This window comes from Papaver somniferum, chromosome 7 (assembly GCF_003573695.1).
Source record: "Papaver somniferum cultivar HN1 chromosome 7, ASM357369v1, whole genome shotgun sequence".
Classification (NCBI taxonomy): domain Eukaryota; kingdom Viridiplantae; phylum Streptophyta; class Magnoliopsida; order Ranunculales; family Papaveraceae; genus Papaver; species Papaver somniferum.
Genome location: NC_039364.1, coordinates 186,678,766 through 186,705,650, shown reverse-complemented (window position 1 = coordinate 186,705,650; position 26,885 = coordinate 186,678,766). Strand labels below are relative to the sequence as shown.

Below are 26,885 nucleotides of genomic sequence, written 5' to 3'. Positions count from 1 at the left end.
CTCATCTCCATGAATTATTCCTTCATCTGCTTCTTGATTTCTCTCTACCTGTCTATGGTTCCTGGTTTGCTGCTCTTCTTCTACTTCTTCTGCTGAATTTGATCGCCAAGTGTGTACACTCACTCTATCATAATCTATTGTTCCATTTTGTACCGGTGTTTGCCGAACTGGCGGTTGAACTTGATTTTCTCCATTATTTCTCCTTCTAGTAGATTCTTCCATTTCACTTCTCTCCCTTCCAGCAAGTCTTTTACTTCTTCTTCTAGCAGTTGTCGGTTGTTCCGATACATTTCTCCTTCTAGCCATTCTTTCAATACTAACAAATTGTGAGAGATTATGTAAGTTTTTTCACCAATTACTTTCAATTCTAATAAATCACAATATTAATTTTCAACTTTTTTCCAGAACAATCTTCAATCTTCAGTCTCTGTTTCTAGCGCCATTATGTAGTTGCAGGAAATCCTATAATACACTCCTCACAAGATTTCATTAACATTCAACTCATTTTTGGATTAACAATCTTAATTTTATTGATGAATCTTTGAACAATCTTACAAGAAAAGATAAAGGGATTAAGAACAACAACCACTCTTGATTTTCTCTCTCCTGTTTGTTTTTTATTCCTCCCTCTAAAAAGATCTCTCTCCTTTTCCTTTACAACTGAATGACTATTTATAGGGAATTAAATAGTGGATGACAGCTAATCTGTCCTTTATTTTCGGATATGGCTTGCGACATTCTCGCAACCCTACAAATATTAATCTCGCACACTTCCTAATTTTCGCAAGTCCATCATATTTTTCTCATGATTTAGCTGATGCCGTTTATTATGTCGTTTCTGAACTTGCTTTGCGACATTGTTGTGTTATGTTGTTAATAATTTCGCTGAAGTGTTGCAACTGCGAGATTCTGATTCTACACCAACATTTGAATGAGGTTTTTGTACCACAAGTTTGGTCACTTTGGTTTTTATGACTAGTTCTATAAAAAAAAAAAAAAAGAAAGCCTAAAAATATAGCGTACATTAAGTGTGATACGGCCCCCCTGCATCTCCGCAAAATGAAAATAAAAATACTGCTGGAAAAAGGCGGGAAATGTGTTAAATATTGGCGCCATTAGTTCGCAAACTATAAGAAGCCCATAAATCCATTTCATTTAAAGCCAAAAAAATAAATAAAATAAACAGAAGCGTTTGCGGTACAGATCCTTAGAGTGCTTATATTTATTATTACCTTTATTTTTTAATCTGTGTGAAAATCCCTAATTTCTTCCTTGCAAAACCCTAATTTTAGTTTCCACAGAGAGTCCACTGATCAAAAAGCAATGGATCTCCAAGGATTATCCTCAATTTGCGCTGGTCTTGGAGCTATTGAGGAGGACGATGATGGCAATTGGATTGGTTATACGAAGAATGAATTTTGTTTAGGTATCATGTTGTGTCTCTTAGGGGTTCAACTTCCCCCCCTTCCCCTTTCGGTTATTAGTCATCTCTTGTTATCCTTTTTGTGCAGATAATTTGAAAGATTTGCAGAGATTTCTGAGACGTGATGACACAGAGAGCCGAGATGTATTCAATCAGGTTTGCAAATGGAACATAGTATCCAAGGACTTGGTACCAAATATCGAACTCTGTCAAGACAATCGCGATTTGGTGATAAGTGCAGGTATTTACTCTTTCATTAAATTATCTATGTTTCTTTTCTTTTCTTTGATTCTATTATCATAACCATGTATTTGGGATGTGCAGTGAAGGTTTTGGTATTTCTTACAATGCCCATCGAGCCAGGATCAAATAATATCTCCCAACAGATAGAGTTTTTGTGGCGCTTAAAGGAATCCATAGCACGCAATGACACAGTTGCTGTCATTGTCTCTCTTCTGGAAAGCCCACTAGAAAATTTAGAACGGTGAGCAATATAACTACACTTTCTCCCTCAAAACCCTGACTGAACAGCCTCTTTAGTATTTGGGGAAATCATTTATCAATTTTTAGAATTATAATGCCCTTGTACATAGTGTGTGGTGTATAATTTTCCACCATGACCATATTGATGGAAACTAGCAAAGAATCCAATGCTTCATTCCTTCGTACTTTTGGATCCGTTCTTGCAAAATTGATGTTTTATTCTTGAATTATTGCAAGTGACCTGGTTGCATCTCTATCAGCAATTCTGGGTCCATCACTTATTGGTCCTAGAATTTGAAATAATAACAGTAACTATTATCGATCAAAACAACAACAAATTACATTAATTATTCATTACTTGTTTGGTGTTTGATTGTTATTATCTTTTTGGCATATGAAGATGAGCGATAAAGTAGTTTAAGAAATCCTGAACATTATTTTAGAACGTGGGGTGTAAGTTTCTTATATTGGTCCTACCTTGTATGCTTCATTATAAGAAAACTTCAGACTGGTCATCTTATGTTTGAGCCAACAATTATTCTGTAATTCAAATTTCTTCCTCAACGTTATTACACATGCTTGTCATCATTCAAGTTTGTTGGTATTTTCAATTTGGTATTGGATTTTCCGTGAGGCTTTAATGCTGTTTCTGTTGGTTCCTGTCACGTCCATTTATGCAGAGAGGCATTCACTGAGGATGATCTGAAACTAGTTGAGTTGGTGCTTACTTTGTTCCGGAATATTCTAGCTATACAGGATATCTCATTACAGCAGAAAGCATCGGGATATGCTACTCAATGCTTGTTCTTAAGAGACCGGTTTATTGAACTCCTGTTTCATGAACATGTGACAGATCTGATCTTAGTCCTCACCCAGCATGTGGGTGGTTCTTGTAGCTATCTTCGTCAAGAAAACTTTCTTTTATTAGAGATATTCCATTACATGTTTATGGGCCAAGAGCCGGAGTTGATTGCTAAACCATCAAAAAGAGGCTCTGAGGTTAGTCTTATCTTTTAAACTTCTAACTTTTATTTAACAAAATCCTAGGGGTGTATTTACTAATCTTACTGCCAAAACCTGAATAGTGAGCCAACATATAGCTCTTTAGTCCATAGTTATATTATGTAGCGCTCAGTTTTATTGACCTCGAGTGTACTCAATAACCAGAGGTAGATACTTTCTGCAAAAACGTATTATCCTGAATCCTGAATACGGAGTTTGTGTTTTACGAGTAGCTATTAGGATGCATATAATTTACAACCCTGCATGGACATACCTAGTTATTGGGTGATCACTAAATTTTATGCTGTTACAGCATCTTTGATGAAGCTTGTTATTTTTGTATCATATAAACTTCATTTGGCTTAATTTACATTTGTTATGCATGTTTCATATACCCGTTATTGGTTCATGTTTCTAATAATTGTTATTGTGTCTGCTGAGGTGTATCCACTTTTTAGTTTATTCTTTTCATTCTTTGGAAGCCTGTGTAAGCAAGATATTTCACCATGGTGATACTCTTTACTACACAGATATTTATCTCACTACTCCAGCATTCCATTTCATGTTATGATATTTCTTTATATGACCAATTGTATACTCTTAGAAGTTCTTGCAATCGTTGCTCAGTAAGTTCTTTTAGTGTGGGGTTAAGGGGTGCCTGCTAAGAATTGTACTATTCAACTTTGGAAAACAAAGAAATGAGGGATTTTTATTTATGATGTGACATTTTTACTCATTACATATATTTACTGAGGTCTCACTGTCTAGGTGGATGAGGATGTTGAAGCATCACTTAACTCACTGCAGTCAATTATGGAGGAAGAAAGACACAAAAGAAGGCTAAGTAGGTCCAAGAATTTGGATCGTCATTCCCAATTCAGCGGAACATTTACTTCCCTTTCCATGGTACGGGTTTGCCTCTAGTCTGGATGTAATGATGAGTTACATAAAAAATTAACCTGTTAACCAAATTCTTTGAAACAGGATGGGTCTAAAACGTTATGCAAAGGAAATCCAAAAACTACCTCTCGCAATCTCAAACCACATAAGGCTCAAAGAGGTCCGGTTAAAAGAATTGCATGGGACAATGGAAAGTTATCCTCGTCAAAAGAGATCATCTTGGAGTTGTTCCACAGTTTTATAAATCAGTTCTTATCAGCGGGTTACAATGGTACGTCATTCTGTTGGGCACAGACATGATGTAGTTCACGTTTTGAATTATTCTTACATCATCTTATCATTGTACACAAACCTTTTCAGTTTTGATGCAGTCAATCAGAGAGGACATTGGGAAAGACGAGGAAGGCCATTCCATTCAGAGTAATGATGTGATTGTTTTCTTCCAAGTTACCCAATTTGTCACAGCCTTTCAACATCAAACTTTCTTAGTTTCAAAGGTGAGAAGTGATTTTATTCAAAATCTGTCTCCACAATTATGAGTCTTCTTGCACCGAAGTAGTTAGTGAATTTATCAATATGCTTGAGGTTTCTACTGAAGCACCTGAACTAGTGGGTTCTGGATCTCACCCCAGGATGATATAAACAAAATGGTAAACGCTTAGTTGTTTCCAAACATAAGTTCCTGTTGTAGAAAATTAAGTGAATAGTTTGTGTTGGTATTTCTTTAACATTATTTACGTGTATAGTAGTATTTCTACCAACTTTTCAGAAGTCTCAATTGTTGAACCCTGTTTCATATTTTAAGATTACTGTTTATAATTTTCTAAGTTTCATGATATTACATATTAAAAAGAACCGCGCATTGCAAAGTTCATTTACTACTATTGACTGCAGTATTTTTTGTGATACTAAAGCAAAAAATGGAGCGCGACACTTCTGAAGCTGAAACCAGTAAATTTAATGATACCACATCATTCCAGGGTGATATTTGTGGACCAATTGCAGCTACACTGAATGAAACCATGTTCTCATTAGTCATACGTAAATGGCGTATTGCTTTTGAGGTCTTGAAGGAAACAAAAAAAGGTAAAAAAACAGATGAAAATATATGCAAAGAGGAAGGCTTGATGGAAACATATGAGTACAAATTTTTGTCTGTAGCGGGGTCTCTCACGAAAACAATGGTAAGTGACTCAAATCCTTATCATCGGTGTACTTGCATCAGTTCGAGTTTTTAAAGTGAAAAATAAGAATAGGATTAGCTGATAGCTATGTCAACTATGAATATAAATTCATGGATTGATTTGAATGTGTGGTTAGTAACTTCACATGAGAGTATCTTTCAGCATGAAAAGAGAAAGGTCCTAGTCAAAGTTTAGTATACACACATCTCAGCAGATCACTAAAGTGTGTTAAAAATCGTGTAATATACACCATTATGGATCCAAGAGTTAGTATTCCACACCATTATTGTATTTTGACGATGTTAGATGTACCGACATGCTATACTTGCAGCATGAACTATTTTATCTGAAGTCACGATGGGGAAACTTCTACTGCTTAGTGATCCTCTTCTCAATCTGGCTTACTTTTGTTTCATGTAGATTCGCATGTTAGATTTGGTACTCAAGCTATTCCCTGAAGATTCTAAGGAGCCTCAAACCGCTCGCATCCTTCTCTATAAGATATTCTATGATCAAACAGACCAAGGGATGACACACTTCCTTATCAATTTAATTAGAAACTTCAACAATCGTAAACAACCAAAAAGGTACTTGCACAACATCTTCCAATGCATTGTTTCACTTGTTTTTAATTCTTTCCTGAGTTTTGAGCCTCATTGATCTGGACTGGGAGGTATATGCAGGGAAAAAGACAATTATCATCATGATGCTGTGTGCCTATATTTGTCTACTGCTGTTAATTCCTATCACCGATTTTTTACTACCCTACCTATAGAGTCTTTTGATATCCTATGGGACATGAACGAACAGTTAAGGCAGACATGTGTGAGAAATTTTCAATCCTGAAACCTGATTTTCTTTGTACTGCATAAGACAGGAAACTATTGGTGCCTTATAAATATATTATCAGTCCCTAATTAAAGCACGGATTTTGTCCCATTTTACCTTTTACTAACTAAACAGAGTAGATTTGGTAGAAATGATACATGCCGATGTGCCTATTAAAGTATGGATTTTGTCCCAATTTACAGCGACCTTGCAGATTTGGTAGAAATGATACATGTTGTTGTGCGGCTTATGGAAAATCTTCAAGCTCGAGGAACATTAAGAGTATGTTCTCATTCCTGTTTGTTTGCTCAATTTGTACAGTTCTTAGAGTGTTCAGCTTGGGTTACTGCTTAAAATGGAAATCATGTCTTTGAATTAGAGGAGAACCAAGTGGTCTGATGGTTGTCAAGCTTCCTCTCACAGGGGAGGTTGGGGATCGAACCCCTGTAATAGCATAAATCCTAGGATAATGTACCTAGGTGTAGTTCTAGGTGCCACTGTTAAGTTAGAGACCACCATATGGTTTGTTGGAGGCACATGCAAGCTTTAGCACATACGATGGCCTACATATGGATGATAAATTCCTTCTTCTTTAGGGCTGTCTATGCCCCCTAATGGCACCGTTATGAATCCTTCTTTCTAAAAGGGGTGCTATTGGGCTCTGGGAATAATATTTAGGTGGAACTGGGTATGGTTCATTCCAGCCTTTGCACCTAAATGATTTAGCTGTATCACATGTAAAATGACTAAAACTTGCTTTGATGTGTGATACACTTGGTTTAGTTGTACCACCAGGCACTTGACCGACCCATGAGGTTTAGAAACTCATTCTAATGTTTATTGTCTTATGGCAACGTCACACTTATTTTGGTACCTGTGTAAAATTTATAAACATGTAAAATTAAGTCAAGAATATCTAAACATGTAAAATTAAGCTGGTTTATGTGTCTTCCTTGATATTCCCAGAGGGAACCACACAATTTAGCATCATAATTTTATTTTGTAAATATAATTATCTGGTTTTTGTGAGTTCACTGGTGTAAGACCTTGTGATCATTTCATAATGATTTCTACAGATTCTTTTTTTGTCTCTGTTTCAATTTGGTGTTCTTGGTAGGTGATCGACTATCTCACTCTTGCATAATCTTATTGTTAAGGTTGCTAAAAAATCTAGGTGAGGAAAAAAGAAGAAACTACAGACAGACAAAAAGGCTGTTGTAGATGATTCGGGAGATGTTGGAGTTAATAAAGAAGGGGATGTTGGGTTGTCTACTGCGAAACCATCAGTAGATGCAGATGGACTACCGGAGGATGGTTTAGCAAATCCAAGTTCTGATGGAAAAGAAGAAAGCACCTTGATCCCCGATATGACTGTGGGGCATGAAGGCCCCCTGCTGGACACAGGTACTATTGTTGAGGATTCAACTCCGAAGGAAAATATTCATCATGGTTCTGAGCCCGACGATCTCGAATGTGAAACGGGTGAATCTTCTGAAGATGATCCTGTAGCTGCAACAGATGAAATTTATTTTAGCGTATCTACTTTGGTATCTATGTTTGCAAACAACTCTGTCATCCAAAACCTATGTTGGCTGCTGAAGTTTTACAAAAGCAATTCCGCTGGTACAAATCATTACATAATACGCTTGTTGCGGCGGATTTGTGAGGATCTAGAGCTTTCACCCATGCTATATCAGGTGATAATATGGAAAATGCATCTACTGGAATTATCCAACATATTTTGAACTCAATAGCTCATGTGTACATCTGCTGGTCTAACTTTGCAGCTTTCCCTCCTTACAACATTCTACAATATCCTGGCTGAGCAGAAGGCTTCACCACAGAAGGAATATACAAATATTGTTTCTTTCCTCACTGATCTAATCAGAAAAATGTTAAGGAAAATGAAGAGCCAGCCCCTTCTTTTTGTGGAAATACTCTTTTGGAAGACACGAAAAGAATGTCACTACATGAGCTCTGAGATATTATTAAACGAGATTGGCAATTTAACGAAAGAATGCAGAAAATTGGGAACTGTTTCTTCTGGTAATGAAGGTGAATTTGGTTCATCACTAGGACATGATGGAATGGGTAGAAGAAGCATAGCGGATGCACTTGGTGATGATGAATTTGATGTTGTAATACCACAAGAAGGCAGTCATCGCATGTAAGATTTGTCTGTAGATATCAAGCTCTCTTCATCCTCATCATATGTCATTTGGTCATGGTGTTTTCATAATATCGACTGAAACCCTCAAAGCTCTTCCATAAGGATAAATTGTTGGTTTCTCTAGCCTCTTTTCCAATTAAATGGGAACGAGCTTTACTGCTCAACACTGCTGGGTCGACTATGTGGAATAATTTGAGTCCTAAAATTTGTTCATATTTACACTTGACATGTTTACCTTGTATTTTTAGGAATAAATCTGATGACCAGAGCAAAAGCAATACATCCAGATCAGACAGTGATATTGAAGGAATGGAGCAACCAAACTTCAGTGATACTCAAGAGTATGCACCAATCAGATACTTTGTTTGATTTTTTTGTGTCTGGCTAGTACCAGAGATTCCTGATTGATTGTGTGTGGCTGTTGCAGTGAAGGGCTTTCTTTTGAGCACAAATCTCTTAGAGTTCCTAAGCGAAGGAGAAAACTTATTTTTGATTCAGATATGGAGACTAACATCATGAGTTTGTACGAGAAGTAAGTATTTGGATTTAATTTGCTTACAACAACCTCTGAAGAAAATAATATTAATTTGGGTAGTGGGACGAGTTTTCATAATAGCAAACTAATTTGGTGTTTTTTTTTTCTTTTTTGTAACCCGGTGTATAGTGATTTTACAAGTTTGTTGTGGCTAGCATAGGGTCGAATTCGGCTATTGATGATTATATGATCTAATTTGCTGTTGCTGATTTCTTGTTTTCGACAAAATGTGACTTCTAGATATAAAGAGGATCGGCACTGTGCTTGTCTTATTGAGAAATCCCTTGATCCCGATGGAAATGTTTCTCCAGCTCAAGTTTCGAATAAGCTTAAACAGCTAGGACTTAAGGTTGAAAAGAAAAGAATGCTTTCTGCTGATGATGGTAAAATGATGTCTGAAAAGGAAAATACCTTGGCCGATTTGGAGGAAAGTTCTCTTTTGGAAAGATCTACGTGAGTAATGAATTACATCTCGACCATTTTCTGGATCATGTTGTTCCATTGCTTGTGTGATGTCAAATAGATTGCTAGTCTATTACTCTTACCAATTGAAGCGTGTGATTTATGAAAAACTATTCTACATGTTGTTTCTTGTGAAGAGTAATAAGCATGAGTTACACATTTGCTTCCGCTTTAGGTTACTGATAAGTTTTTGCTATTTCCATTCAGTCATTCTAGGAAAAGCGTACGTGCTTTCAGCCAAGACCAGGAGAAGATGCTTATAGATTTATATGAGCAGTGAGTACTGAGTTGTTACTTAATATAGGATACTTCTGAGGCATTTCATTGACAGATTTGAACTGATCCTTCCCTTTTCACATTTACTATTTAATCATTTGGTTTTGTTTTTGCCATACAGGTTTAAAAATGATAAGAAGTGCAGCCACATGATTGCAACTACATTGGATACTAATAACACATTTTCAGCAGCCCAAGTTACTCGAAAACTCAAGCAACTTGGCTTGATAAAGAAGAGACCAGTTGAATCAAAGACACTTTTAAGAGATGAAGCTGATAATGATAATTCGACTGTAGATGAACAAGTGGAATCTGATGATGAAACGTTGCTGGCACTGAAGAGAAGGTATTGTGCTTGTTCTAAGAATTACTGTATAACAAGATTGTCTTAGTACTATAGCTAAATTTTTCATGGGCTCTTTGTAGTGTTTCAAATACGCATGCTAATACATATCTGGTCTTGATACTTGAGCTGTATCAGTGTAAAGTGTACCTGGAATAACTATAAATTACGAATTGCAATTAGTAAATGAATCTAAATGAAGAGAAGTTTCAATAATAAACTATTTCTTTTCATCCCTCAGTTTTTTAAACTTTCATACTATTATTACTACGAAACTTGTATATTTCAGTTTGATGATTTTGTATCTCATTTGTTCCCATCTTTTGTGCTAATGTTTATAAACTGAGTCAGCTTCCCTGATTTTAGTTTATGATACAACCTATGTATCCCCATTTGGAATTGTTCAGTTCTAGCTTTTGTGCTATTGATGCTGTTGGATATCTGCATAAATTCTTTTTGAACTCCTTACTCTTTCTGTTGTTATAATTTCCTTGCTTTTCAAACTTTTTAGGAGAAAAAAGAGAGAGATGGGCACGACATTTAATGATAGGGAAACTGCCACAGGTTTCGCTAACAGGAAGATTGAAATGACAGCATCAGAAGATGATGGTGATGAGGAAGTCTTAAGCTCTATTTTTCAGTAGGCTCTCTCTCTCTCTCCCACTCCCTCTCTCGTTTTTTTTTTCTTTTCTATTTTACTTATTTTGTGTGATTTAGGAGAAGTGCTAGGAGACTTTCATCGAAGTAACAGGATGAGATGCACACAACCAGCTCAATTGATGATACAATTAATGAAGACCATGGAGATAACACTGAAAGGTTTGTCGTCCTTACATCTCCATCAGTGTTTGTTTTCTTGCAATACTAGTGAATTCTTTATATACCGTCTCTGTTTATCAGAATAATCATCCATAATCCACTTTGAAGATTAAAATACTGTTAGAGCGTCTGCTTTTTAGAAAAACTGACACCTGTCAATTGGTTCTGAATCGAGTCCATGGTTCATTCTATAGTACTTCCATCATAAATGCGAGTGCGTCGTATTGAATAGTGAAGAATTTCAAAGCTCTAGCTATGACAGCAAATCGAGAAAAAGAGAGAAAAAAAAGAGGGTAAAGAAACGTAGATGATATAAAGAAAAGAGTGAAAGATATTTAGTGAATTAAGCGACAACCTAGAAAGCATTTTTTTCTACTCGCTGATGGTGGATCTACACCAACTATAAGTTTGTGCCTTGTTGTGCCTGTATAACTTTTATAGTTCTCAATGATAGCAAAATACATTCTGTTTTTGAAACTACACCAACTATAAGTTTGTGCGATGTTGTGCCTGTAAAACTTTATAGTTCTCAATGATGGGGAAAATACATTCTTTTTTTGCTCACTTGTAACAGATATAGTTTATGGTAACTGAGCTTAGCATGAATAGTTTTAGACTTTAGATATCGACTCGTATTAATTTTGTTAATCAAATTGTTCACTTTTCGTTTTTTTAGCACAACTGAATTGTTTCTTTATAACTTGTATTTCAGAGAACAGAACCATAACAACACGTCAAGCTTATTGCACAAAGATGTAAAGAAGGGGTTTGCTGCCATGGGTGTCGACGAAAACACTGACCAAGCCAAAAGCCCGACAGGTGATGATCTCTTGAACAATGTCGATCATCTACATCACCAATTGCATGACGAGTTAGCTGACTCAGATGATGATGTTGGACCAGCTGTCAAAGAGTAACGTCAAAAGAAGGAAGATGGTAATTGATAATGATGATGAGTAAATATTTGGTAGCACTGGTTTAGAATTATGATTAAATAGATACATCCACTTTATTTTCTTTTATGGGTTGGCAAGACACTTCAAATTGTGATTGCACTTTGAAACAGTGTTGCTGATCTATGCACTTGGTGTTAGATGGATATAATAGTTGTACAGTATGTTGTATTTAAAATAGTTACCAAGATTTTCCCTGCAGAATCCGTCTCAACAAAATCATATTGCCTTATTTTATGACTTGGTACGTTTTACACTAAATGAAAAAGTAAACATTTTTGCCCCATGCATTACTGGGTGGAGATTGGAATGTGATTCCTATGTTTATCAGAGATTTGGAGATGTTATTAGTTCCTTGCCTTGCTAAAGTCGGATGGGAAAATTGTAGGCTTGCACTTTCAAATGAGAGCTAAATCTTTAGCGTGGTAATCTGGGGCTTTCAGTCTCCTAAACTATACATAGATTTCACCTAGATTTATTTTATTTTATTTTTTAAAAAGAGAGAACTTAGCCAGGAAAAACACCCTGACAAGCATAAAGTCTTACAAAGTCATCATTATCAGGGAGGAACTCCCTTAACTCAATGTTTTGAGGGTTAGAGTTATAGTTTGAGGCTATCTCCTGAATTTTTTGGCAACCACATCTGCCTTAGGGAATTTATTCAAGCTTGCGAAAATAGGAAATGTAATCTACATAGGTATCTAATAGCTTGTTGTTGGACTGATACTGGTTGTTGCTCCACTTCTTCTTCTTCAAATCCTTCATCAGCTTCTTGTCTTCCACTTGGATACTGCAGATTCTTTCTTTGTGCAGTTGTTTTCACTTTATTGCTGCAATGGCACCAAGTGTGTTTCTTTCATGCTTTGTTTCTACTGTGCAAGTGAAGACTTTGCAGTCTTCGATTGTGTTTTCTTCATCTGCAAAAAGAACAATCGTCAGAGAGAGTCTGGGATGAGATTCATAGATACAATGTGTAATGGCAGACCGAGTCTTCAGTGGGACTCTCAACTGAATGTTTTGCAGCTGGGTTGCTGTTGGGTTTCTGTTAAGGGTATATATTAGGGATAGTGGTTCAGATTGTTTTAGAAGGTGAATGATTTGAGTGATTGTCGTCTCGGGTTTGATCTGCACTACTTGGAAACTTTTAGCACATCGAGATTTCCAAATGCACCAACAAGCCGTTGCTTCAAGGCTTCTTCTCTTCAAATTTTCCTTGTCAGTATTGCCTGTATTGACAAACCAGCTTTCAATCCTCTGTTGAAAGGTTTCATTTGCACTATTTGGACCCCTACAACCTAAGCCAAACCACACAGCCATATTGAAGGAGCAGTGGAGAAGCAAATGTGAGAGAGTATCGTCATGAGTATCACAGAAGCAATACAAAGGGGAGATGTTTGCTATTTAACTGGTAGGATATCACTATAGTATTCTAGGGAGAACCTCCATTTTCCAAATCTTTCTCCATATGGGGTTAGCTTGTGGCACCTGAAGGTTCGACTGATCCATCACTGTCAGACACCTATACACAGATTTGACTGTTAGGATTCCCATTTGGGGTATAAGGTAAAATTAGCTTGTCTTGTTGGTTAGCAATGTTACTGAGGTCTATTGTATGGATGTTTTCCACTCTGCCGGGTGAAACACTTGCTGTAAGAAATTGACACTCCACTGTCTAGATTGCCTACCTAGCACTTCACTCACCTGGTTTAGGATATTATCTATGATTGGTTTGGTTTGCTCAGTTGTCAACTGGTCCCTGTTTTTAATCAATTCTAATCCAACATTAAGACACTTCCATAGCCAAGATCTATTCGACTTCAGTTTTTCCATACAGAGAGGAGAAATACCTTTGAAGTATTTTTCCTCCAACACTCTGGACCATAAATGATTTTTGTTTTGAACCATCCTCCAAGCTGTTTTTGTGATTAAAGCTTTGTTGAACTTTTTGAAACTTTTAAACCCCATTCCCCCAAATTCTTTTGAAATGCACACAGACTTCCAACCTTTTAAGACGAAGATCTCTAGTTATCCTTTCTGGAATGACCCCACTAATAGGCTCTGTTTCTTTTATCCCTCTTGTTAGTGTTTGTATTGGGTAGGTATAATAAAATAACGATTTTTTGGGACCATGGTTTTTTGGGACCATGGTTTTATTTTGGGTAAAGGCATTAGAAGTAATTCTAGGTCACCCCATATCTAATTATTTATTTAATACCTAAACTACCCTCTTAATTAATTTTAGGTTATGATTAGTGAATGATTTAGTTAAAAACAATTAGTGAGATTAAATTAAAAGATGGGTTTATTATTAGTTGAGTAGAATTATTGAGAGAGTAGAGTTAGAGAAGATGAAGGAGAAAAACATGGAAAATAATTTTTTTCTTCCAATTCACTAAGTTTGAGTATTCAAATGATGAAAACTCATCTGATTCTTCATCTCCATCCTCTCCTAGAATATTTGTTAATCTTCAAAATGATCCGGATTTGAACTGGATTTTGAACAGTTCGGTTACTTTATATGAAGAACAAGTAACCGAACTCATCTGAAGCTGTAGTTCGGTTGCTCCGTGAGATGAACAAGTAACCGAACTCATCTGAAAGTGTTCGGTTACTTGTTCCAAACACGCAGGTTACCGAACTCTCTAATAATTTCTAGGAGTTACAGCGTTATGTTCGGTTGGTCGGTTGGTTCGCAAACTGCATGCACTTTTGATCTAACCGAACTTTACGTAATATAAGAGTATATAAGTTTACAAAGTTCGGTTCTTTCGCAAACTTGAACCTAACAACTAACCAACCGAACTCTGAGTTCGGTTTCTGCGATAAAATCGTGAAGTTACCGAACTTAACAAACAAAAAAAAATGTGAAGTTCCAGCGTCTATTGGCTAAGTTCGGTTACTTTGTAGTTTTAAATTTTTTTTCGAACAAACCGAACTCTATTGGCCAAGTTCGGTTATTTTGGAACTCAACATAGTGGCCACAACAACACAGTTCGGTTAGACTGAATTTGTTTTTTTTTCGGTTCTAAGGGTGGAGTTCGGTTACTTTGTAATTTTAAATTTTTTTGCGAAACAACCGAACAGAGAGTTCGGTGACTTAGTTTTAAATCCAATAGAACCGAACTGTTCTTCGTGTTCTTCATTTTTAAGAAGTTCGGTTAGTAAACTAGGGTTTTTTGGAAAATCGACCTAACCGAACATGGATCTGTAACTCCTATTAAAACCCTATTTTGATGATTTCTATTCGATTGAAGCAATCAAAATCAAATTAAAGCGAAGGGTTTGTTGGAAAATACCTCCGGAGTGGTCCCATGGCAGAATCAGGTTGCGGCTGGCGTCTTTTATACTCGATAAAATTATTATGTAACCGAACTTAATTGTGATTGCATTGATGTTGTTACATTTCTTAAATAGACAGTGGTGGTGGTGGTGGGAGGAGGTGGTGGTGGTAATCGGTGGTTGGTGGTGGTGATAATCGGAGGTGGTGGTGGTGGTAATCAGCGGTGGTTGTTGGTGGTGGTGGTAACCGGCGGTGGTGGTGGGAGGAGGTGGTGGTTATATATATATATAGGTGGTTATTAGGTTGGTTTTAAATTAAATTAGGTTAAGAGTAGGTTAGTCATTTCAACGTTTTAGGACACCCCTTATCACTATAGGGAAGGTGGCCTAATTAAACCACGGTCCCCTCAAAAAAACCATGGTCCCTAAAAAATCATTCTAATAAAAGGGAAAATTATGCTAAGGCCCAACCCATGGATAACCCATAATATGAGGCCCTTAATTAAAAGAAGTTTAAATCTAGGCCCGAGTTATTAAAAGACATACATGCCCTTTTATATATTGTCAAGCCCCAAATTAAATAAAGTTTAAATTTAAGCCCAAAATTATTAAATCTAGGCCAAAAATTATTAAAGTACAATGTGAATGTGTAAGAGTTACACATGCATATGCCATGTGTATCCAGAAGTTACACATCCATATGCATGTGTAATTAGAAGTTACACATTAAAAAAATAGACATAAAAAAGAATGCATACAAAAAAGGCATGTATTACTTTAATACTCATTTACAATAATTTCTTAGCATGTGTAACTAGAAGTTACACATGCATCTGTCTAGTGTAATTGAGAGTTACATATGCATCTATCTAGTGTAACCGAGAGTTACACATGCATTTGACTTGTGTATTCAGCGCCAAATCCAATTCCAGCGATACCAATACCACAAATAAGCAATTAATTTTTATGAAGTTATCGGAAACCTGAAATATAACAACAAACAAACATGAACCAGTGTCAACAGAAAAATGCGAAAGAATATTGTTCAATATTTAGGAGAACAACAAAAAATAGTTCATAAGAATGCTTAATGTCGATAGAAATGAACATACATATGAACCAATGGAAACACAAAAATGCAAACAAATATTGTTCAATATTTAGGAGAAAAAAATATTGCTTAATGTCGATGGCAATGAACTAGCAGTTACACATGCATCTTGTTAGTGTAACTAGCAGTTACACAAAGAGAAATGGTCTAAAACATAAGCAACAATATACCAAATAAATTCACTAGCAACACAACATAAGCAACAAAAATGGTCTAAAACTCCAAACACTGAAACTGAAGGGAAATTGGTGGAACCTTCAAATCTCGGTGACTACAAAGATAGATGTGTATGCAATAGTTACACATGCATATGGCATGTGTATGCAATAGTTACACATGCAATATGCATGTGTAATCAGCATTTACACATCCATAAAAGTTTGTATAACTTTTATTTACACATGCATATGACTAGCTGATTGAGTGTTGGCCATTCTGAAGTTTAGCTATAATAACTTAGAAAATGAAAAATTAAAGTTTGTTTTCTTATGCTGCTCGTGTGTGCAAAAACTATTGTCAATAGTCTCCACAACTATATATCTTGTTAAGTATAGTAGCCCACTACTTAAATATCAAACTATTTTGATGTAAAATATACCCAAGTACAAAGTAGACTCTCATACCTTATTTTCAGTCTTGTCCAAGCCTATCATATCCTGGTCAATTTGAAACTGCAGTGTTGGATCCATTCCAACTAGAGCTTCAGACACCTTCTTGTTGATATTTTTAACAGCTCCGCTAACACCTTTTCCAAGATATTTCCCATTGTCACCATCACGTAACTCAAGAGCCTCATACCTGAGATCAACATATGCATATATACAAAGATCTAAAAACAAATGTACTTTTTTTATTACAGGGAACATTTATAAAACCTACATTCCATAAGAAGTTCCGCTCGTAGCTGCATCTCTAATCATCCCTTTATTTGTGTAAAAGGTCGACTATAATGTGGACTCCAGAAGTTACGTTATGGAGGAATGTAATCAGCAGATACACATACTTAAATTCATGATCAGCAACTATCGGCGACCAAATCAGAATCATTTAAGGTCGACTAAATGCATGATCATCAACTATAATAACTACATCAAAATTCAAAAATGCAGAGTAAAATTCAAAATTTGTCATCGCTTCAAACACATTGTTATTTGAAAACACATGCGACAAAAGATATTAGAACACCATGGATTCCAACACCACAACTTCAAGTGAAAATGAACAAGCTGCTCATGTCATACCACATCCATATAAACTTGTGTACCTGACATGTGTAATTGTTTGTAAGGTATGCTAATCTTAGCATGTGTAACTAAGAATTACACATGCATATGGATTGTGTAACTATAATTTACACATGTATCTGGCTTGTGTAACTAAAATTTACACATGCATTTGGCATGTGTATTTAAGAGTTACGCATGGCAGCAGACTGCGAATGAGCCGAATGTTTCATTCTATACTGTAGGAAATACAAGAAATATATGGGTCAGATGTGTAGCTAAGAGTTATAATAATGATAACTAGTGTACTCTAATTATGATTTATGTAAGAGTTTACTATTATAATAGCATACTGTTGTTCAATTGATTAACATAATATGATGAAAAGCAACCCATACCTTGCATGCGATCTTCTCCAGCTTCTCTTTCTCAATGTCCCGAAGCATTGAATTTCAATCACATTAGTACAAGAGAGATAACAGTAAATAAGCAGACAAACCACAAACTACAGCACGACATCATGTGTAACTAAAAGTTACACAATCATTTAACTCCTGAACTTCATCACTGCAGCTCATCCTGCTGCCTTACTAGCTTGCACCTGAACTTTGTAACTGCAACCTAAGCATACATCTAATCTCACCACCAAGTCCATTCTGCAACTTCAATTATAACCATCATCTGTTTCACTGCCTGAAATTCAGTATAGTCAACAACAAACATCTCAAGCTTCTCTTCTCTGCAGCCACCAAACTGTAACAATTCTCCATGGCTTCTACTCCATCTTGCAAGTTTTCTTGGATAATATCCGTGGATTTACCAGCATGTGTAACTAGCAGTAACACATCCATATAGCTTGTGTAACTACTAGTTACACATCCATATAACCTGAACTATGTATATTTCAGCATATTATGAAGCCATACCTATAATATCTTGACTCTTAACTACCATACTGTAAAACAAGTTTCATATCCTGTAATATCTTGACTCTTAACTACCACACTGTAAGTTCAGTATACCATACTTTAAAACAAGCTCTTAGTATGAATAATTACCTTCAAAACTATAAGAGGATAAGTCACCACATAAGCTCCTAGTTTTTCTACAGCTCCAAGAAGAAAAGTCCACTGTATCACATAATAACAACATTAGGCTCTGAAGTCAAGTTGAACTATCCCAATCACAAAGATGATTTATTATCCAATTTCCATAACACAAACATATTTAGGAAGTTGTACACTTACCTTTATCTCCGTAGCAGAGTTAAAATCATTGAAATTCAATTGTTTCTCCAAATCAGAGTTGTTTTCACTTGAAAATGTGAAACCTAGCTTCAGAAACATATGCTTATCCTTCACCCTATTAAGCAAAGACTTAATAAGTTTCATTCTGAAATGAGCATTATGTATCAGTTTCTATAACAGATATTAGCTGATGACAAATAAAAAATTCGATTAAATATATAATCTAAGTCTTGAAATCGTATTTCATCTTGTTGTTTAACTTTGAAGAACTAAAAAAAATCTGGATCGAACTTAAAACAATCAATCAATAACAGATAACGCTAAACATGAGCTCAAATTAGTTCGAAAATCAAAGTAACTAAAATTTGTATCAAATAGATGGGTAAAAGAGATAACGATTCACTGATTTCGAATCTAAAAACAAAAATTCGATCGAGATAAGAGATTAAGCTATCAGATCGAACTTTGTTCAAGAACCCTAAAAAATTTCTTATAATTTTTCTTGATTTTTTTTAGTGATTTTCTCTCAAAAGTAAGATTAAGGTGAGATTATAATTAAATTACTCCGAAAATCAAACTTTCAAGAACAAATACAGATAGATATTTACTTGAATCACTTCGAAAATAAAAATATAAAATTTGTAACAACAAATGAAACTTATATGCAGGTCGATTTGATTTTGTAGATGAATCTTCAGGTTGAGCTGATCTTCTTCATCTTCCATATGATCTCTCTTTATCAGATGCGATTGATCTTCGTAACAACTGAGACTACAGAGGAATCGATGGAGAAGATGAAAAACGGTGAGATAAAACCCTAAAACTTCTTCATCTTTGTTGCAGTAGAAGATCTAAAATGAGAAGATGAAAATGAATCTCATAAGAACCCTAGAATTTTTTTTCTCTGCAACCGAGAGAGATAGAGATGAGAGAGAAAGAAAATTGGAAAAATGAAAAAATCTACTGATATTCCTCTTGTATTTATTGAAAAGGGTAGTTTTGTCAATATCAAATATATTATATAAAATTATGGGCAAGATCTGAAGAGAATTTGAAATATCGGGCCTAGCAATATCATTTTCCTAAAGTATGGAGTTGACCATGAAAGATCCATTTTATGGGGCTTCTATATATTGAACCCATATAGTAGGGGGGTTCTAGTATTTTTCACATAATAAAACAAGCCATACGTTAGGTTGCTAGTGAGTCCGCTACATGTTTTATCATGATACCCTTGCCTGCCCCAGATAGAAGTTCTTCTGTCCATCCCACCAAACGTCACTTATGTTTATCAGCTAATGATTCAAAACACTTAACTTTAGATTTATGGGTGAAGAGTAGTATTCCTAAGTATTTATCTTTTAGCTTTATCCTTCGCACCTTTAGGATATCAATTATCTCTCTGGCTTTTCTATTAGTGACTGTTTTGCTAAAAAATATCCCTGATTTTTCATAATTTATCAACTGCCCTGAACGGCTAAACCTTTACTGAACATATCTAATATAGTCATTAGTCTCCTACAGTCTTTTTTTCTAACTCTTGTGAAGATGAGACAATCATCCGCGAAGAGGAGATGGGATATTGTAAGAGAACTCTTTGACAAACTAACCCCTTTTATCCAATTTCTTTCTTCTGCTTCAACTATCACTCTAGATAGACTTTCCATGCAAATGATGAAAAGGTAGGGGGATAAAGGATCCCCCTGACTGATTCCTTTATTAGGTTTGAAAAAGCCTGTTGGATAACCATTCACCAGGACTGTACTAGTTGTAGCGCTAGTACATTGCAAAACTAGCCCAATCCATTCGTCACAAAAACTTAGTTTTCCCATAAATCCATCTAAGAAGCTTCATTCTACTCTATCGAAAGCCTTTGGTATATCCAGTTTTAACAATAAATATCCTCTTTTAGTTCTTTTTGTTCTCATTGTATGAATAACCTCTTAGGATATCACAGTGTTGTCTGAGATTTTTCTACCAGGGACAAAAGCCGATTGACAAACAATTTATAGATTATTTTGTAGATGGTGTTACATAAAAATATAGGTCTATAGTCTGCTGGGGACTCTAGGGCATCTTTATTTGGTATAAGAGTGATGAAAGTAGCATTAAGTTCTTTCAAAAGAAGTTTTGATTCAAAAAAATTGTATAACCAATTTTGTGACATCATCTTTTAGAAGATGCCAGTTCTTTTGATGGAAACCCGCTGGGAAGCCATCTGGGCCCGGAGATTTATCCGGATGCATATCAAAAACAATTAGTTTTATCTCTAGCTCCGTTCGTATTCTCATTAGCTTTATGTTGTCCATCTCAGATATTCTCACTGGGATAAGGTTTAGAATTTCTTCCTGGATCACCGGTTTGGAGGATGTTGCCATTTGTTAAAGTGTTTAAAGAAAGTGTTCACAATATCCATTCGCTTATGGCACCATCCCCATTTTCTTGTTTTATCGCCTCTATCCTCAGGTTTATTGCTCTAAATTTAGTTGATGAATGGAAATAACCGGTATTTTTGTCTCATAGGTTCAAACTATCATTTGTGGCTTTTATTTTCCAAAAGGCCTCTTCGAAATCATACCATATTTCTAGGTCTTCGTGCAAAAGTTTTATCCTTGATCTATTCTCCGGGAGTTTCAAAATATTTTTTTGCATGTAAAAGAGTTTGATTAAGGTTTTAATAATGTTTTGGATATTCCCAAAGTGATATCCGTTCCAAATTTTAATCTTCTCTTTTACATTTTTTTAACCTAGAGACAAACTTAAAAGTTTGGGAACCATCTATCTCCAAGAGTCCCACACTTATTGTATAACTTTGAAACACGTTGGGTCCTCCATATAAATTCCAAAGAAATTAAAAGGTTTAGCTCCATCCTTCAAACAAGGGGAGGTCCTAACGAGGATAGGGATGTGATCGGATCCCATTGCATGCAGATGGTAAACCACTGCTCGAGGGAAAAGATCAAACCATTCCGAGTTTGTTAACACTCTATCAATCTTAGCTTCAATAAACTCTTTACCCGTTCTTTTGTCACCATGTAAATTTATATCCCACAAAGCCCAAGTCCATTAGTCCCGCAACATCTATAAGTCGGGATAACAAATGAGATTCAACAAAATCCAATTTCTTTCCACCCCTCTTCTCACTTTCCTGAATCACAAAACTCAGATCCCCGACTACTAGCCATGCAAATCAACCGATCCAGCAAGATTCCTAAAGTAATTCCAACTAAGATGTTTTCTAAATTTGTAAGGACAACCATAAACAGTCGCCAAGAGCCACTTAAAACTTCTAGGTCTGTTTGATATTAAAACGATGATTTGGTTATCAGTGGTATGAATAAGTTGAACGGAGACATTTGAAGACCAAGCCAAAACCATACCTCCAGTAGTACCAATTACTCTCGTCGGTTTTACAACAATCATATCCAGGTATTTAAATCTTTTGATTATGCTTTTGATGTATGATTCATTGTGTTTGGTTTCTTGAAGAAATATGATATATGGGTTTTGATTTTTGATTAGGATTTCAAGATGTTTTTTGGTATTTTTATTTAAACTTTGACAATTCCATGCTAAAATATTGAGAGACACATTTTTGAACTGATAATTCCTGTCTGAGTTGTAAACAAAGTATTGAATTACTAGATTTAGAGTTACCCGGTTCACCTCCGAGCTTTGTCCCTTCGTGCTTGAGCTAACAAGACCATTTGTTGTGTTAGAGATCACAACTTTTGCCCATTTCTCTTCCCGTGTTTTAGTGCAGCTTCTGAAAGGATGCATCTAAAGTCTCTCATTGCTAGTCTCCGCTTCTTCATCAGCAGAAGAGGGGAGTAAAAGGATTGATGGAAATTTAATGAAAGATTCGATGTTCAGGGAGTTTGAGGATGATGGAAAGTCTGAGGGAAGGGAGAGACAGAGAGATTTGCTAGAGCTAAAAAGTCATGTAAAAGGTGTTGATTTGTGGTTTGAGGAGTGGTATCTTGAGAGTTTAGAGTTGGGTCAGTGGACAAAATCCTATGATTCTTTTGATTTTTTAGCATTAGTTGATGTGGGAGCTTTAGGTTTGGATTGATTTCAAAATCCATCTTTATTATCTTTTCTTTCATCCTCAGTTACTTTTTGTCAGCCAGTTGCAACATTTCTTGAATAAGATCCTTTTCGTAGCTGGACTTCAGAATTCTAGTTGAGAGTTTTGCATCCTCTTTTCTCTTCCTCGGTATATTTTTCCTTGTCGCCTCACCAATCTTTTTTTTACAGAATTTTTTGATCTTTAAAGATCTCATAATTTGTTGGCAGCTTTCCAACTTGGTTTTTTTATGATTCTCATCTGCTTCTGACTTACTTCTTCCAATTCTCCATAACTAATAGATATCTTAGAATTTTCTTCGGTATTCTAGTGGGTTTGAAAAGCCTCAAAATGATATGATCTTTTTCCCGCAGTGCCCTCTATGAAGAGAGTTGTTTTCCCTTTTCTACCTAGACAGAACTCTACTGCTTCAATATCTTTAGGTTCTTTGCCTTTCACTTTGTCTGCTTGAGGCTTGTCAGCTGTATCTTTCTCTAAGATCTTTCTAATCTGAATTCTTTGTGTCGACTTAGTTTTCCTTTTGAATTTTTCAAAACCTGGAGGAGGTTTAACAAAAGAAGCCGGATCCATGAATTGAAAAACTGATTCAGATTGAGCTACAAAACTCACTTCCACTGGCGCACCATGCACGAAACTAAAGATGCTAGATTCTTTTGTACAATGAAGCCCACCCCATAAAGAAGTTTCTGTCCTTTGAATTTTGGTTGCTGGTGCTATATCCTCATCCTTCAGTAGAGTGTCCTTTAGAGTGAACTTCTTCATTGTCTAGCAGAGTCTCTTGTGGTAGAACCTTTATCTTGAAACTTGGAACTTTAGTCATGCTCTTTGCTTTGTCTTGAATAAATTCCATATACATTTAAAAATCTCTTTCTCATACTTACTTGATTCCCCTTTTTGGAAGGAATGAGAACCCCGTAGCTGTATATGATATTTCTTATTGGAAGCTGCAGTTGTTATTGTTTGGACTTTTTCTTCAACAAAGTTTTCCTCTTATTCATTTTCCTCCATCTCTTCCATTCGTATATCTTGTGTTAGTTAATTCTGACTCTTGGTTCACATTTCTTCCTTGGATGGTTGGGAATTCTACAGTGCTTGCAGAAACCTTTTGGTAGTTTTTCAAATAATAACTTCACTTTTATTTTTTCCGATTTTCCAATATTAACCAGTATGTGGTCCCATAACCTCTGGTTAACATTAACCTCCATATATAGTGCTCTTGGGCATGATACAATTAACTGACTTCTTTACGGTTGTTCTACCATAAGGCATGTAGCCATTGGACTTGCTATGTTGTACGACATCGGATCTATGGCCAGATCAGGTGGGAGATCTATGAGACGAGCCCACATAGTAGTGATGTCCATATTGATTGAAGCAGGCGCTACCCTATACAAATACACTTGGACCACCGGAAGAAAAGGACCAAGACTCTAAAAATTCCTTGAATGAGTATATTTTACATCATTTATCAATTTAAGACCAAACACAAAAATGTTCTTCTTCCTTCCTTTGAAAATCATAGTACACTCAGGGGAGTAATCAATACTCCATACATATTGAACGATTTCTGTTACTTTCTCCTTTTTGAGCATGAAATCACAATTGATTTTTGTAATGATTAGAAATTTTGTTTTATCTTTACTTTCAGCAATTTCTGTTTCATTCATAACATACTCTTTGTTGATGTCTAGTTGTTTGAGCATATTCTCTGATATCTCTTCTTCGTTCATTAAGGTTGACATTGTATGAATCTTCAAACATTCATGCGAGACATTTTATATTAGATCTTTGAGCTTCTTACACCATGAAGTTGATAACATTGTTACCAAGGAAAATAACCAGTGCCAGAATAACCACCAAAGAAAATTTACTTTTGCTTTGACCAATAGCCTGGAAGACTTTAAGCAGTTGGTACATGATGCCCAGAAATAGGCCATATCTAGTCAAAGTCGAGGGCATATCTACTAGATACAGGGAAGTCAGGAGATATTTATGATGGTCATAAAACTGTTGGGGAGATAGGGATGGACGAATCACTAATAAAGCGGGGGAAGGAATGAGAATGAGAATAACTTAATTCTTAACGTTGGGACAGAAAACAACTGAGTTGCAGGGGTAGGGGACGTAAACTGGAAGATATTGGTTGGGGTGTATGGGTATTGAATGAGCTAGATATTTAAACAAATTCAAAATAATCCGACAGATGAGAGGGATGAATGCTTGATCAGAGAGGGGGGGTTTGAATATGAGAAATACTATTCCAAAATCCAAGAACTCGAGATCAACTGACCTCTAAATATAAGAAAATGATAGGAAGTTGATAGATTGTGGTGTAGAAGTTAGAGCAACTTCAGATGAATACCATTATAACTCTATTACTACTAGCTCAGGGAACTCGGGTGAACCAGACAAACAAATTACTCTGCATGCATTTCAAGTCAGAGCAAAATAAAGAGAGAAAACTTGAATTATTATGTTCAGGTGTTTCGAGATTCACCTAGATTTATGGTGTGGCCGGTCGAGTCAACATCTAAAGCTAGCTCCAAAAATGTAAAGGCAATATTGGTCATTGGCCAAGAGTCAACAATAAATCTGGAGCCAACAGTTGCTAACAACATAAAGTTTCTGGAAACAACATGTTGACACTAGTCTAAGGCCAAAAACAGATGTTCCCTTTACAACTTTTTGGAATCAAGATTCGCTTCTGAAAAAGGGTTTTTAAAAACAATATTAACCGTTGATTTTTGTTTGGAGTGTGACCTAAACTCAACCTTTAGTACTAAACAAATTGGGATAGGTTAGAAAAGAAAACTAAGATAGACCAAGAGGTCGCCTCGCCTCACTTTTTCAGCATTGATACACAGGAGGGTACCACCCTAACGTAACATCTATGGGTTTCATTTCCTTATGATATGGCTGAGTTTTATGTCGGCTCGCCAACCCTATCATTATATTCTCGCGTTATCCTTGTAATACTACGATTCGACAGGTAGGGTTTTCTGATTGGAATATAGGTAATGTTTTGACCTTTCCCAACACCGAGTCCTTTTCAGCACAATTGGTTCCCGAGTTGGCAGAAATTAAGCGTGCTCGGGAGGAAGTATTCCAGGGATAGGTGATTTTAGAGCACTGCTCGGTCGAGCTCGCAAGCATTGCTATCTGTTGATGGTGGTTTTTCGACAAAGGCTAAAATCGTAAAACCATAGTCTTACATATTCCTGATCCAGCAATCAGATGAGTATTGAGGCTCATGTCTCTCATTAAAGCATGAAAACTCATGCCACAAGAACCTCTGACTGAGTATATTGCCTCTCAGAGCATACATGAATATGCAGTCTCTCAATTGAGACCACTGCATATTTCATTATTACTGAACAACTTCAATGATCACTTTTATATAGAATCAAACGATTGGACGGCTCCTAGACAGCTTGCCTGCTAGTATACAACGATAACGTCTTCAGGATGTAACAATGTTTTCAGTGACTATATAAAAGATATATGTATAGAGTCTTAATGACTGGACGACTCCTAGACAGCTTGACTACTAGTATAGAGCGATAACGTCTTCAGTATGCAACAACGTTTTCCCTGACTATACGTAATAAATATGACGCTTCAACTAGCTCATATCGCTCAATTCTCGAATAATTAATGCTCCTAGACAACGTGCTAGTATAGAGCCATCAATTAATTATTTCTGGTCACTAGATTCATCAATTGAATTCCTAGAAAATATTCTACGTTCTTCATAATATTTCATTACTTCAATTCATGGTTCTTCCTTCCATGAGTTAGTAATAAATATTCAACGTACGGGCATCTGAGCCACTATTGAGTAAGCCCCGACAAAATTGTGCAAGTGTACTCAGAGAAATAATGCACTAACGAGCACCTGAATGCACGAACGAGCATTCAAAAATATGAAGGAACGAGGAAACCTATGTAAAATAGGGAAGAAAATAATAATAATAAAACATTAGGCGCCTAAGGGACCAGGCTCACCGGCAGACCGGACATGCCGCCGTGGACACTCCCACGCTCTCCCCATATTTTATCTTATTTTATTATTTTTCTTCATCTCATGAAAACTCCTTCGTATGAGGAAACTCCCCAGTTTCATGATATTTCCTTCACATCAAGGAAATAATATAAAATTAGGAAAGGTGTCACGGGACTGGGCTTATTAGCCGGCCGACCATGCCCTAGCCATGGCCGGTCCCACACCTTACGACCCCTCATTTTATTATTATTATCATTATTATTATTATTATTATTATTATTATTATTTCCTTCATCTCATGGAAACTCCTTCGTTTTAAGGAAATTCCTTCGTTTCAACAAACTCCTTAATTTCATGATATTTCCTTCACATCATGAAAATAATATAAAATTAGGAAAGGTGTCACAGGACTGGGCTTATTAGATATCCGATCATGCCCTAGCCATGGCTGGTCCCACACCTTGTAATTCCTTATTTTATTATTATTATTTCCTTCATCTTATGAAGTTCCTCAGTTTGAGCAAAACCCTGATTTCTTCATATTTTCTCAAATCTTG

At 36.0% G+C, this 26,885-nt stretch overlaps 1 pseudogene; it reads left to right on the top strand.

Moving 5' to 3' along the window:
• The first annotated feature begins 1,188 nt into the window (after positions 1-1,188).
• On the top strand, positions 1,189-11,579 carry LOC113299188 (annotated as a pseudogene).
• Positions 11,580-26,885: the final 15,306 nt, after the last annotated feature.